Source organism: Scyliorhinus torazame, chromosome 11 (assembly GCF_047496885.1).
Source record: "Scyliorhinus torazame isolate Kashiwa2021f chromosome 11, sScyTor2.1, whole genome shotgun sequence".
Classification (NCBI taxonomy): domain Eukaryota; kingdom Metazoa; phylum Chordata; class Chondrichthyes; order Carcharhiniformes; family Scyliorhinidae; genus Scyliorhinus; species Scyliorhinus torazame.
The window spans coordinates 30,189,744-30,203,631 of record NC_092717.1 but is presented as its reverse complement, the minus strand read 5'-3'; the positions used below and the strand labels follow the sequence as shown (position 1 = coordinate 30,203,631).

Genomic DNA, 13,888 nt, shown 5'->3' with positions numbered 1-13,888 from the left:
ACTTAACTTTTGACATCTTTGGAAGAATGATTTTCAGTTATATGGTATATCATATCTTTCAGAACTGTCTCGGAACACATCACATATAATAAGTTACTTGAAATGCAATGGTTGTTGTTACATGAACTAATAAAGCATCAACTTGTGCACAGGAAGAATTTTTAAAATGTTTTTCATTGAAGGGGCAATTTAGCGTGGCCAGTCCACCTATCCTTATTTCACTTAATGTAAAATTTTAAAAAGTAAATGATGAGACCCACTTGTTGCTTCCAGGTTTGTTATCTGTGAGAACTTTTCAATTTGATTGGCTGTTGGATAGTATCGCTTGATGGCATAGCCTTTGCTGGACATAAGGGGCGGGATTCTCTGATCCTGTGGCTAAGTGTTCGCGACGGCGTCAACATGGCCTCAGGAGCAGCGATTCTGACCCCTACAGGGGGCCAGCACGGCACTGGAGCAATCCACGCCGGTCCAGCTGCCGATCCCCGGTATCAGATGGGCGCCGCAGGTCTACGCATGCGCAGTGGAACCGGCGGCAATGCGCGGATGCGCAGTGGCTCTCTTCTCCGTGCCGGCCCCGACACAACATGGCGTAGGGCTACAGGGGCTGGCGTGGAACAAAAGAGGTCCCCAGCCCGAGAGGCCGGCCCGCCAATCAGTTGGCCCCGATCGCGGGCCAGGCCACAGCGGAGGCCCCCCCCCCCCCCCCCCCCCACCAGGCCGCCCCCGGATGCATGCACACAGAGGTTCCGCCGGGTAAGAGCAGGTGTGAACGGTGCCGGCGGGACTCGTTTTTTTGTTTGCATGGCCGCTCGGCTCATCCCGAGCGGAGAATCGCCGGGGGGGGCGGGTGGGCGTAGAGCCGCGCCGGCGCCAATGGCACCGATTCTCCACACTCCGGAGAATCTGCGGGGCGTCGTCGCACGATTCACGCCTGGCCTGGTGATTCTCCGGCCCGGCCTGGGCTGAGAGAATCCCGCCCAAGTGATCTCCAAAAGCTTGTATTAGGATAGAACTAACATCAGGAAAGAGGAAATAATAAAAACCCAAGATTTAGGAGGAATAAGTAATGCCGCCCTTTGAGTCTGCCCTGCCATTTAATATGATGATGGCTGATGTTCTACCCAATTACACCTTCTCACACTAACCCATACATATCATCCATTTCCTTAGTATCCAGAAATGTATCGATCTCTTGTGTATACTTTTTTTTTTAAAACAAGACTGACTATTCATAACACTCTGGGGTAGAGAGTTCCAGTCACAATCCTGCGAATTATGTTTTCTTTCTTAATCGTAGTCCTAAATTGCGGATTCTTTATTTGAGAGTGTGACCGCTAGTTCTAGAATCTCTAGCCAGGGGAACAGACATCAGCTCATACCCTGTTGAGAACCATAAGAATTTCAAGTTTCAATCAGATCATCCCTCATTGCTTTAAACTCCAGAGAATATATGGATAGTCGACTTAATCTCTGCTCCTATGACAGTCTCCTCATCCAAGAAATACGTTCAATTAATCAATTTTGCATTTAAAAGCAAATATGTATATTTTTCCTTGGATAGGAGACTAAAACTATACCCTGTATTCCGGATGTATCCTCACCATGACCGTCCAATAAGACTTCTTTACTCTTATACTCCAAACCTTTTGTGATAAAGACTAACATATAATTTGTGATCCTAAATGCTTGATGTACCTGTGTGTCAGCCTACAATTATTGATGTACAAGGACACCCAGGTACCCCCCCAATTCCAATATTTCCAAGTCTTGCCATTAAAAAATATTTTGCTTTCCTATTTTTCCTATCAGAGTGGAAACTTCACACTTGCCTATATTAAATTCCATCTTCCCATATTCTTGCCCAATTGCTTAACCCACCTAAAACCTTTTCGGACCTCCTTGCATCCTCCTCACTGCATATGTTCCCAGCTAAATTTATATAGTCAGTAAACATGGGCAGCAGGTAGCATAGTGGTTAGCACAGTTGCTTCACAGCTCCAGGGTCCCTGGTTCGATTCCCGGCTTGGGTCACTGTCTGTGCGTAGTCTGCATGTTCTCCTCGGGTGCTCCGGTTTCCTTCCACAGTCCAAAGATGTGCAGGTTTGGTGGATTGGCCATGATAAATTATCCTTAGTGTCCAAAAAAGGTTAGGTGGGGTTACTGTATTACGGGATGGGATAGGCTTAAATGGGGTGCTCTTTCCAAGGGCCGGTGCAGACTCGATGGGCCAACGGGTCTCCTGCACTATAAATTCTACGATTACACTCAATCCCTTCATCTAAGTCATTGATTTAGATTGTCAGCAGCTGAGACCCAGATCCTTGTGTTGTCTGGATATTTACAGCCAACCAACCTATAAATGATTGACTTACTAGATATTTGTGGATGGCTTTCTTGAGGTCAGTGGTGAACACCTTCACTTTGTTGCTGCTGACAGTAAACCCCAGGCCATACATTGCTCATAGCTGAAGTACCATTCGCATATTAAATGCAGTCAAAGCATATATGTAAGATAATGGTTTCTTGCTTTTTTGAATAGTATATTATTTAAATAAAAATGATCTCCACGTGATTTCTAATCTCTTATTGCAATATAATGGTGTGAACACCTTTACTCTTAAGAGAGTTAAAAGATGGTAACAATCTTGTGCATAGTTCAGATGATGTGTTCAAAAGGTTGTTGTCTATCTTCATTTTTTTTAAATTTAGAGTACCCGATTAATTTTTCCAATTAAGGGCAATTTAGCGTGGCCAATCCACCTACCTTGCACATCTTTGGGTTGTGGGAGCGAAACCCACGCAAACACGGGGAGAATGTGCAAACTCCACACGGACAGTGACCCAGAGCCAGGATCGAACCTGGGACTTCGGCGCCGTGAGGCAGCAGGGCTAACCACTGCGCCACCGTGCTGCCCCCGTTGTCCATCTTCATGGTGTTCAGTTTACAGGCTTGACATAGTCCTCTGAAAAGTACCACAGACAACAAAAATAAGCAAGTTACCTGTACTAAGTTGAATAATTCAACCCACTGCTAGACTTTAGAATGTCCACACAATAGTTTTGTACAGTGATGGCCTTTCTTTAGTTGAGGAATTTTCATGACAATATTTTCATGGAAGTAGACATGAAATCAGTGAACACACTCAGAATGTTGCAAAAAGGCAGGGGGTGATTTTTCATTTACTGAGGAAAAAACACAAGAAGAGCCAGTACAGCACTTGACCTTCAAGGTGTCTGGTCGCAGACAAGTAGATAATAGACTCATTACCATTAAATTATTTAAGACTCCTGCATTTCAGATTATTCCATATTTTTGCAGACTTCAAACCTGTTGCATTGTGTGGGCATTGAGATTAATAGCAACAATTCCTAAATGTCTGCAACCAGATTGTTTTGGAATGCACCTTGCAATTGCGTGCAAAGGGTTCCCTCTTGTATGTCCTAATGGAGGGGAAAGACTCCCTTAGGTTATCCAACTTTGCTAATGAAGTACATTATTGGGGCAAAAATGGTGAAAATCAGAAATATAATTTGATCTTACTTTTAAGTTCTTAAATTAAGTGCATTTTTTTTTTTTACAAGATTCAAGCATAACCATGATCCTTTAATGAAAGTATGCCTGTGAGATCAGTACTAGTATGGCATTAACATATTAAATACTAACCTAACGGAAAAGTTGAAAGCATGAACAGTTCAATTTAATTTGAATGATGGGACTCATATTTCCAGGTATCACAAGATGCTCATGCAATGTCATGCTTTAGCTACACTTGCTGCTTTGTACTGTATAGTGGATTTAACTGCTCCTGTTGTGCTTTGGAATTAATGTCAGATGTCTCTACGTGACCGACACAAGGAAAATAATCGCACCATATTTTCGACTAAGAATTGGTGATTCTGTAATAATGAAATATCAATGACACTCACCTATTGACTCCCAGAAATCTGCCTTTGTGTAATAAGTTCACAGAGGCAGAAGTCCCTTCACCAGAATTCCTTTTATTTACAAAACCAACAGCCGACCAACCAGGTGCATCCAGCTTGCTGTCTGCATTGGGATTGCAGAGGATCTGACCCTCCCTGTTATATACAGAGAAAGGGATTCCCTGATTGGGCCAGTAATCGGGGAACTCATATTCTAATTGGCCAATCTCAAAGGCCTGGCCTAAGTCATTACACTTTGGGCTGTTGGAGAAATTATTTTTTCAGTCTGGATCCTAGGATCTGAGTTGTAATGAGTTATCATGGTGGATAGTGAGGTAATTGATTCTAAGACTAGGGTCCTGAATCTCAAGCTGTGCTCCAAAAGCTAGTGATTCCAAATAAACCTGTTGGACTTTAACATGGTGTTGTAAGACTTCTTACTGTGCCCACCCCAATCCAACGCAGGCATCGCTACATCATGGTAACTATGATGGTATGAGGCATGAATTGGCTATGATGGAATGCGAAACATTGCTGAAAGGAAGTACAGTAGACAGCCAATGGCAGGCATTCAAGGAACAAATGGGTGAACTCCAATAGTTGCTTCTTCCTATTTGGTGCAAGAATAGAAAAGGAACCGTGGCCAAACCATGGCTTACAAGGGAAATTAGAGGTAGTATTAGATTCAAAGAACAGGTATACAAGTTAGCAAAAAAATGCAATAGACACGAGGATTGGGGACGGTTTAAAATTCAGCAAAGGCAGACCAAAGGGTTGCTTAAGAAGGGAAAGTACAATATGAAAGTAAGCTAGCGGGGAACCTAACAACTGACTGTAAAAGTTTCTATAGTTATGTAAAGAGAAAAAGATTGATAAAAACTAATTTAGGCCCCTTCCAGTCAGAAACGTCTGAATTCATCACTGGGAACAAAGCAATGGCTGAGGAGCTGAATTCGTACTTTGCTTCGGTCTTCACAAAGAAAGCCATAAATAATGCACTGGAGTTTCTGAGAAACAGGTTTTAGTGAGGAACTGAAGGAAATTAATATTAGTAGAGAAATGGTTCAGGGAAATTAATGGGATTGAAAGTGGATAAATCTCCTGGGCCTGATAATCATCTTCCCAGAGTACTTAAGGAAGTAACCCGAGAAATAATAGATCCATCGATAGCCATTTTACAAAAATTCTTTGGACTCTGGAATGGTTCCTACAGATTGGAGGGTAGCTAATATAACCCCGCTATTCAAAAAGGGAGGTAGAGAGAAAACAGGGAACTATAGACCAGTGAGCCCAACATCGGTAGTAGGAAGTTGCAAGATTCCATTATGAAATGAAATGAAATGAAAATCACTTATTGTCACAAGTAGGCTTCAATGAAGTTACTGTGAAAAGCCCCTAGTCGCCACATTCCGGCGCCTGTTCGGGGAGGCTGTTACGGGAATTGAACCGTGCTGCTGGCCTGCCTTGGTCTGCTTTCAAAGCCAGCGATTTAGCCCTGTGCTCAAGGATTTCATAGCACAACATTTGAAAAGCTGTGGTATAATCAGCCAAAGTCAGCATGGATTTATGAAAGGGAAATCATGTTTGACAAATCTATTGGCATTCTTTGAAGATGTAATTGGTAGAGTTGACCAGGGAGGTCCAGTGGATGTGGTTTATTTAGACTTTCAGAAGGTTTTTGATAAGGCCTCGCATAACAGATTACTATGTAAAGTTAAAGTGCATGGGGTTGCGGGCAGTGTCTTGAGATGGATTGAAAGCTGGTTTGTAGACAGGAAGTAAAAAGTTGGAATAAATTAGTCTTTTCTGCGGGATTTTCTTAGGCTGAGTGAGTGGGCATATACATGGCAGTATAACATGGATAAACATGAGGTTATCCACTTTGGTAGCAAAAATAGGAAGGCAGATTATTATTTAAATGGGTTTAAATTGAGAGAGGTGGATACTCAGGGAGACCTTGGTGTCCTTGTGCCTCAGTCGCTGAAAGTAAGCACGCAGGTACAGCGGGCAGTATAAAAGCAAATATGTTGGTCTGCATAACGAGATGATTTGAGTATAGGAATAGGGATGTTTTACTACAATTATATAGGGCATTGGTGAGGCCACACCTGGAGTTTTGTGTGCAGTTTTGGTGTCCTTTTCTGAGGAAAGATGTTTTTGCTATGCAGGGAGTGCAGCAAAGGTTTACCAGCTGATTCCTGGGATGGCGGGACTGTCCTATGAGGTGAGACTAAATCGGTTAGGATATCACTCATTGGAGTTTGGAAGAGTGAGGGGGATCTCATAGAAACTTATGTTATGGGCCAGGGTTTAGAGAACTCCAAAGTATATCATGGAGATCATCTGACCCACGATTCTGGTATGGGGACCATACGGCCCACTCTACAGGTGTGGTGCAGCAGAAATCTAAAAGTGATTTTTTTTTAAGCAAAACAATGTTTATTCTATGAACTCCGCTAACCTTTTTAAAACATACAGTGAACATCTTGGCAACCATCAATTCAAATACAACTCCCAAAGAATACAACACTCTAAGTAATCCTTAAACTTTCCTTTTAACATCCAGAAGACAAAAACCCTTTTTACAGAAGCACATTAGGTTTAAATTCTCTAATGAGAGCAGTTATCACTCTGAATTCACCAAATGATCTAGAGATGGTCTTTAGATGGCAGAGAGATCAAAATTACACCTTCTTTGGCTGGCTGCAGCTCCAACACTAAAACAAAACTAAAAAACACAGACACACCAAACCTTTTCCTCAAAGCGAAACTAAAAAGCAGAGCCAGAGCTCAGCTCCACCCACACTCTGACATCACTGCAGCCACTTGAGCAGACAAACATTTCTTAAAGTGACATTCCCATGACACTTATAAAATTCTAACTGGTTTTGACAGGGTAGATTCAGAAAGAATGTTCCCGATGGTGAGGGAGTCCAGAACTAAGGATCGTAGTTTGAGGATAACCTATTAGGACTGAGGTGAGGAGAAATTTTTTCACCCAGAGAGTGGTGGAGAAACTGGATTTCACTACAACAGAAAGTAGTTGAGACCGAAACGTTGTGTAATTTCAAGAAGGAATTAGATATACCTCTTGGGGCTAAAGGGATCGAGGGATATGGGGGGGGAAGGCGGGATCAGGATATTGAACTCCATGATCAGCCATGATAATGAATGGCTGAGCAGGCTCGAAGGGTCAAATGGCCGCCTCCTGCTTCTATTTTCCATGTATGTTTCTGTGTAAAGTTCACTTGGGTCCAGGGAATTTGCAGCTACTCTTGACAAACTGTATGCAAGGATGCACGTATGCGTGTTACATATGGGAGTTATACTTTTCATCCTGTTGCAGTAGGATTTCAATTTTTTTTTTATGGGCCGGCATTTGTTGCCCATCCCTTGAACTGAGTGGCTTGTTAGACCATTTCAGTGGGGGCAGTTAATAGTCAACCGCATCGCTGTGTGGGTCTGGTGTCACATGTAGACCAGACCGGGTAATTTCCATCCCCAAAGGACATTAGTGAACCAATGGGTTTTACGACAACTGGCAATGGCTTCATGGTCATCATTAGACTGTTTAAAAAATAAAAATAAAAAAAAAATTTGAGAGCTACTTGATTATTCAGAATCTGGATATTATTGGTCTTTTTAAAAAAAATTTAGAATACCCAATTCATTTTTTCCAATTAAGGGGCAATTTAGCATGGCCAATCCATTTACCCCGCACATCTTTGTGTTGTGGAGGTGAAACCCACGCAAACACGGGGAGAATGTGCAAACTCCACGTGGACAGTGACCCAGAGCCGGGATCGAATCTGCGACCTCGGCGCCGTGAAGCAGTAGCACTAACCACTGCAGCACTAACCACTGCGCCACCGTGCTGTCCCTCATCATTAGACTTTTAATTCCAGATTTGTATTGAATTCAAATTTCACCATCTGCCCTTTTGGGATTCAAACCCAGGACCCAGAGCATTACCCTGGGTCTCTGAATTAGTAATCCAGTGACAATACCACCACACCACTGCTTCCCCATATTCCCCCCCAATATTAAGAGGATTCTGGTTACAAAAGACAGAGAGAACTCTTGCTGTTGTAGAGTGTGTGGGAGTTGCACCAGAGAAGTTGATATTTTCATTCTGTGCCATGGCAAAACCAGATTGTAATGTGAGAAACCATACAGAAACTTCATAAAATGTGTTGGTTGTAGTCATCCCTAGGTTCTGTAAAGATTCCGTTGGATTAAAAAGCTGCAATCCAATGCCCCTATTTAAGAAAGGAGGGAGAAGGAAAGCAGTTAGCCTAACCAACTGTAGGAAAATGCTGGAGTCCATTATAAAGCAAACCGTAGCAGGACACTGAGAAAACCATAATGTAATCAAGCAGAGTCGACATAATAATAATCTTTTATTGTCACAAGTATGAAGTTACTGTGAGGTTTTACGAAAGGGAATTTGTGTTTGTCAAATGTATTATTAGAGTTCTGTGAGAATGGAGTGGATAAATGAGAACTAATAGATATAGTGTATTTGGATTTTCAAAAGGAATTTGATAAAAGGGGCATACAAAAGGTTACTTCACAATATAAGAGCTCATAATTTGGGGAATATGTTAGCATGGATAGAGGGTTGGCTAAATAATGGAAAACAGAGATGTAGAATGAATAGGTCATTTTAGGTTGGCAAATTGCAACTCCTGGTATGCCACAAGGATCCGTGCTGGGGCCTCAACTATTTACAATCTATATTTGTCTCTTGAATGAAGGAACCTAGTGTATTGTATTGCTGATGTAAAGATAGACAGGAAAGCAAGTTATAAGGCGATGCAAAAGGATAATGATAGTTTAAGTGAATGGGCACAAATTTGACACATGGAGAAACATGTGGGAAAGTGCAAGTTTACCCATTTTGGTAGGGAGAAGAGAAAAGCAAAATATTATTTAAATGGAGATGACTGAAGAATACTGCAGTATGGAAGGATTTGGGTGTTCTTGTACTTGAAGCGCTGAAAAGTTAGCATGCAGATACAGCAAGTAATTAACAAAGCAAATGGAATGTTGGCCTTTATTGCAAGGAGGATAAGTATAGAAGAGGGAATTCTTGTTACAGCTGTAGCATACTAATACATTGTGTATTATCATTAAATGTGAAATATTATACTCCCTATGCCTAAGTCCAATTCATAGATGTGTATCAGGAACACAACTGGTTTTTGTAAATCAGCCAAGTGCATCTGCAACTTTCCCTTAATCCATCCAGTCAGTCACTTCTTTGAAATACTTTTTTTTTTAATTGTCAAATATAAATTTCCTTAAAAGAACACTTAAATTGAAATGGACAAAGCTTAACTTTGTGTGGCGAGTTCAGTTTGTATCTATCACACAAATATGGCAACTTCACCCCCATCAGTGCATTTCAATGGTGAGCCAGCCAACGAGATGCTGTTTTCTCAGCACTAATGGCAGTGGCACAGCTTCTTTCCTGAAGTTGCTGTAGTATTTGCATGTCATTTACTTCACCGTTATTTTGACAAATTATGGCCCAAGTAATGTTTCAGTTATATTATTCTAAAGTAGGACTTCCGGTAGAGCCCTGTAGGGGGAAGACGTGCACGGGGCAGCTCCCGCTAAAGGACTAAACTTTCTGGGTCTTTTTTTTGTTGTTTTGTTTGTTTAGTCCCGGGGGTATTTTTATTCTTGTAGAAAGAGCCCACGCAGCGCTCCCCCGAAGGTACGAACAGAAAGAAGAAAAAAGCCGCAAGGGACCGGACCGACGGTAAGCAGAGGCCCGTGGGAGAGGAGCCGGAGAATATAAGAAAAAAAGGCAGGAGGAACCGGAGCCGGAGGCTCAGAAGCGGCCGAGTAGAGTCGTGTCCCCGAACAGAACTAGTGCCTAAGAGCGCAAGCCTGCGAGCCTGCCCGACCGAGCCCCCGCAAGCCTGCGAGCGGCGAGACAAAGAGGGACTCCGGTCCGCATAAGGAAACATCTCTCCCAAACCCTCCTGACCCAGTCAGAAGGAAGGGGGGAAAAAAAGAGAAGAAGAAGGGGGAAAAATAAAAGTAAATAAATAAATAAAGAGACAAGGAAAGAGAGAAAGGGAGGAAGGGAGGAAGGTAACCAACACCAAACCACCCCCCCCCCCCCCCCCCAAAAAAAAAGGGAAACCCGATGCCCGAGGCAGACCCAGCAAGAGTAGAGAAGCGGTGTAAGTGAGAGCAACCCCAGGGGAAGGAACAGCAGCGGGGAAAGAAAGAGAGACTGACAGATGGCTGGAGGAAAGAAAAACACCAAGGTGAAGGGACAGCGAGACGCAAGCAGCAGCAGCAGTGAGGGTAAGGTGCATGAGTGGCAGACACGCAGGCAGGCGGCCTCACAAGACGAGACGGAGGTACAGGCGAGCCTGAAAGGGAAAACGATGACGGACCAAGCAGCGGAGCGTGAGCAGGACGCAGCGACCAGCATAAAGGAGGTGCTCTGGTCGGAGCTCCAAGCAATGATGCAGGAGACGATGCACAAAATGCAGCAGACCATCGAAGGCCTGGAAAGGGAAGTGAAGGCGTAGAAAAAAACGATTCTGGAGTTGGAGAGGGCCGCCTCGGACCAGAGCGACAGGGACCTTAAAAGGGAAAGTGGAGGACCAGGAAAATAGGTCCAGGCGGCAGAACATTAAAATAGTGGGTCTGCCAGAGGGGATAGAGGGCAGAGACCCAACAGGCTACGTCACCCAAATGATGGGCAAGCTAGTGGGAAAGGAAAGTGCTAGTGGGAAACCCACCGGAAATAGGCAGGGCGCACCGGTCGCTCCAACCCAAGCCCAAAGCCGGGGACCAGCCCAGAGCAATTATTGTGAAGCTGGACCGGTTCCAAGACCGGGAGAGAATCCTAAAGTGGGCCTGGCAAACGAAACAGAGCACGTGGGAAGGGAAGACCATAAGGGTGTATCAGGACATTGGGGTGGACCTGGCCAAAAAAAGGGCTGAATTCAACAAGGCGAAATCAGCACTGCACAAAAGCAAGGTAAAATTTGGGATGTTATTCCCGGCCAAACTCTGGGTGAAATTTGAGGGGAAAGCTGTATTTTAACACCCCAGCGGCGGCTGATGAGTTCGTTAGAGCGAACAAGCTGGGGTAGGAACACACGCAACCGCAATGAAAGACATGGGGACGGAAAAGAAGGGGAAAACCAGAACAAAGAGCGGAGGACAGACCGCAAACAAGGATAATGGACTCTTGAACTGTGCACATGTGTGTTATGCCTTGTGCGGGACTGTGCTGTCTTGTCTCAGAGCTTGTCTCCTCCCTCAATGCAATGGGGGGGGAGGGGGGAGTGGAGCGAGGGAAATGAGGGTGAGGAAAACAAACAGGAGGGCGAGACAAGGGCCAGTAGGAGAAAGGTTAAACAGGGCCAGAACTGGGCGAATACTGGGAGGAGGGCCACCGTACTCGCGAGGAGGGCCAGGATGGGAGGACAGGAAGGAAGGAGGGCCGCCGTGCCCTTCTCTGGTTGGGGGGGGGGGGGGGGGGGGGGGGGGTGCAGCAGGGTGGGGTGGACAAAGGGACAGGGGCTGGGGGGAGAGGAGTCTGGGGGAGAACAAACGAGAAGCAAAGAGAAGGGTGAGATAGTGAAGCAGTAAAGACATGGGCCTTGGCGGGCAGGGCGAGAAACCAAGAGGGTGCCGCAAACAGCGACTCGAGAAGGCGGCGGGAGACCCCGGAGCGCAGGGGTGCACCCGTGTTGCGTGTACACAGATGGTAGCCACATTGGGTGCCCCTGGGCAAACGGAAACCCCTGAGCGCTGGGGCCCGACCCCATGGTGAGAGCGGTGACCCTGGCCATTTTGGACGGCCCCCTAGCAAAGGGAAACCCATGAGTGCAAGGGCGCGTCCACCAGGTAAGTATGGGTGATCCCACAGGACCGGGGGGATCAGAAACCTCCCACCAGGATTGTTACCTGGAATGTAAGGGGACTCAATGGCCCAGTGAAAAGATCCAGTGTGTTCGCCCACTTAAGAAGCCGAAAAGCAGACATAATCTACCTACAATAGACGCACCTGAGGGAGAAGGACCGACTGCTGGTAAGGAAAGGCTGGGTGGGACAGACTTGGTACCACTCGTGCTATGGGATGAGGGCTAGGGTGGTAGCAATATTAATTAGCAAAAGGACGATGTTTACGGAAACCAAGACAGTTACGGACCCAGGGGGAAGGTACGTCATGGCCAGCAGTATCCTGGAAGGGGCACCTGTCTTACTGGTAAATGTGTTCGCTCCCAACTGGGATGACTCAGAATTCATAAAGAACACCATGGCGGAAATCCCTGACTTTTTTTTAAAAATGATTTTTATTAAAGGTTTTCATAAAATATCAATAACAAAATGAGAAAAAAAAAGGAACCCAACAGGGTTAAGTACAAAACACAATCTAGAAAAGCAACCCCCCCATACCCCCCCCCTGTACATAAATAATAAATTAACATTAACACCCCGACTTAACACAACAGGTATATACACCCCCTCAGACCCTTCAGTGTAAATAACAAAAACAATAATAAAGGAACCCCCCCCCCCCCCCGAGCTGCTGCTGCCATTGACCAATGTCTATCGTTCTGCCCGGAAGTCTAAGAACGGTTGCCACCGCCTAAAGAACCCTTGTACCGACCCTCTCAAGGCGAATTTCACCCTCTCTAATTTAATGAACCCTGCCATGTCACTGATTCAGGATTCCACGCTTGGGGGCCTCGCATCTTTCCACTGAAGAAGAATCCTTCGCCGGGCTACCAGGGACGCCAAGGCCAGAATTCCGGCCTCTTTCGCCTCCTGCACTCCCGGCTCCTCTGCCACCCCAAATATTGCGAGCCCCCAGCCTGGTTTGACACTGGATCCTACCACCCTCGATACCGTCCTCGCTACGCCCTTCCAAACTTCCTCCAGCGCTGGGCATGCCCAGAACATATGGGTGTGATTTGCCGGGCTCCCTGAGCACCGAGCACACCTGTCCTCACCCCCAGAAAACCGGCTCATCCTTGTCCCCGTCATGTGTGCCCTGTGCAGCACCTTAAACTGTATGAGGCTGAGCCTCACGCACGATGAGGAAGAGTTCACCCTCCCCAGGGCATCTGTCCACGTCCCTTCCTCAATTTCCTCTCCCAACTCCTCCTCCCACTTACCTTTCACCTCCACCACCGAGGCCTCCTCCTCCTGCATCACCTGGCAAGTTTCCGAGATCTGCCCCCCCCCCCCCCGAGAGCACCCTGTCCTGTACTGTGTGTGGCAGTAGCCGCAGGAATTCCACCACCTGCAGTCTGGCAAACGCCCTTACCTGTAAGTACCTGAAGGTGTTCCCCGGGGGGGAGCCCGTACTTCTCCTCCAGCTCACCAAGGCCCGCGAACCTCCCGTCCACAAACGGGTCCCCCATCTTTTGTATCCCTGCCCTGTGCCACCCCAAAAACCCTCCACCTGTTCTTCCTGGGGCGAACCAGTGGTTCCCCCGTAATGGGGTCCATGCCGAGGCCCCAGCTTCCTCCCTGTGCCGCCTCAACTGCCCCCAAATTTTGAGGGCAGCCACCACCTCCGGGCTCGTGGTATACCTTCCTGGCGGGAGCGGCAGTGGCCCCCAGACTCGTGCCCACACAAGACGCCGTCTCCAGCCTCTTCCATGCAGCCCCCTCCTCCTCCATCACCCACTTGCGCACCATCGTCGCATTGGCGGCCCAGTAGTACCCACAGAGGTTGGGCAACGTCAGTCCCCCCTCTATCTCAACTCCGCTCCAGGAACACCCTTCTCACCCTCGGAGTCCCTCGCGCCCACACAAACCCCATTATACTCCTGTTAACCTGCCTGAAAAACACCTTCGGGATAAACACGGGGGGGGCACTGGAACAGGAACAAAAACCTTGGGAGCACCGTCATTTTGATTGACTGCACCCTACCCGCCAAGGACAGCAGCAACGCGTCCCACCTCTTGAACT

The 13,888-nt window shown here is 46.2% G+C and overlaps 1 protein-coding gene across 3 annotated transcripts in view; it reads left to right on the top strand.

The window, feature by feature from the left end:
* LOC140385210 (sperm-associated antigen 1-like) overlaps positions 1 to 13,888 on the top strand; it is a 225,029-nt gene that overhangs the window by 52,886 nt on the left and 158,255 nt on the right. The window lies entirely within an intron of this gene.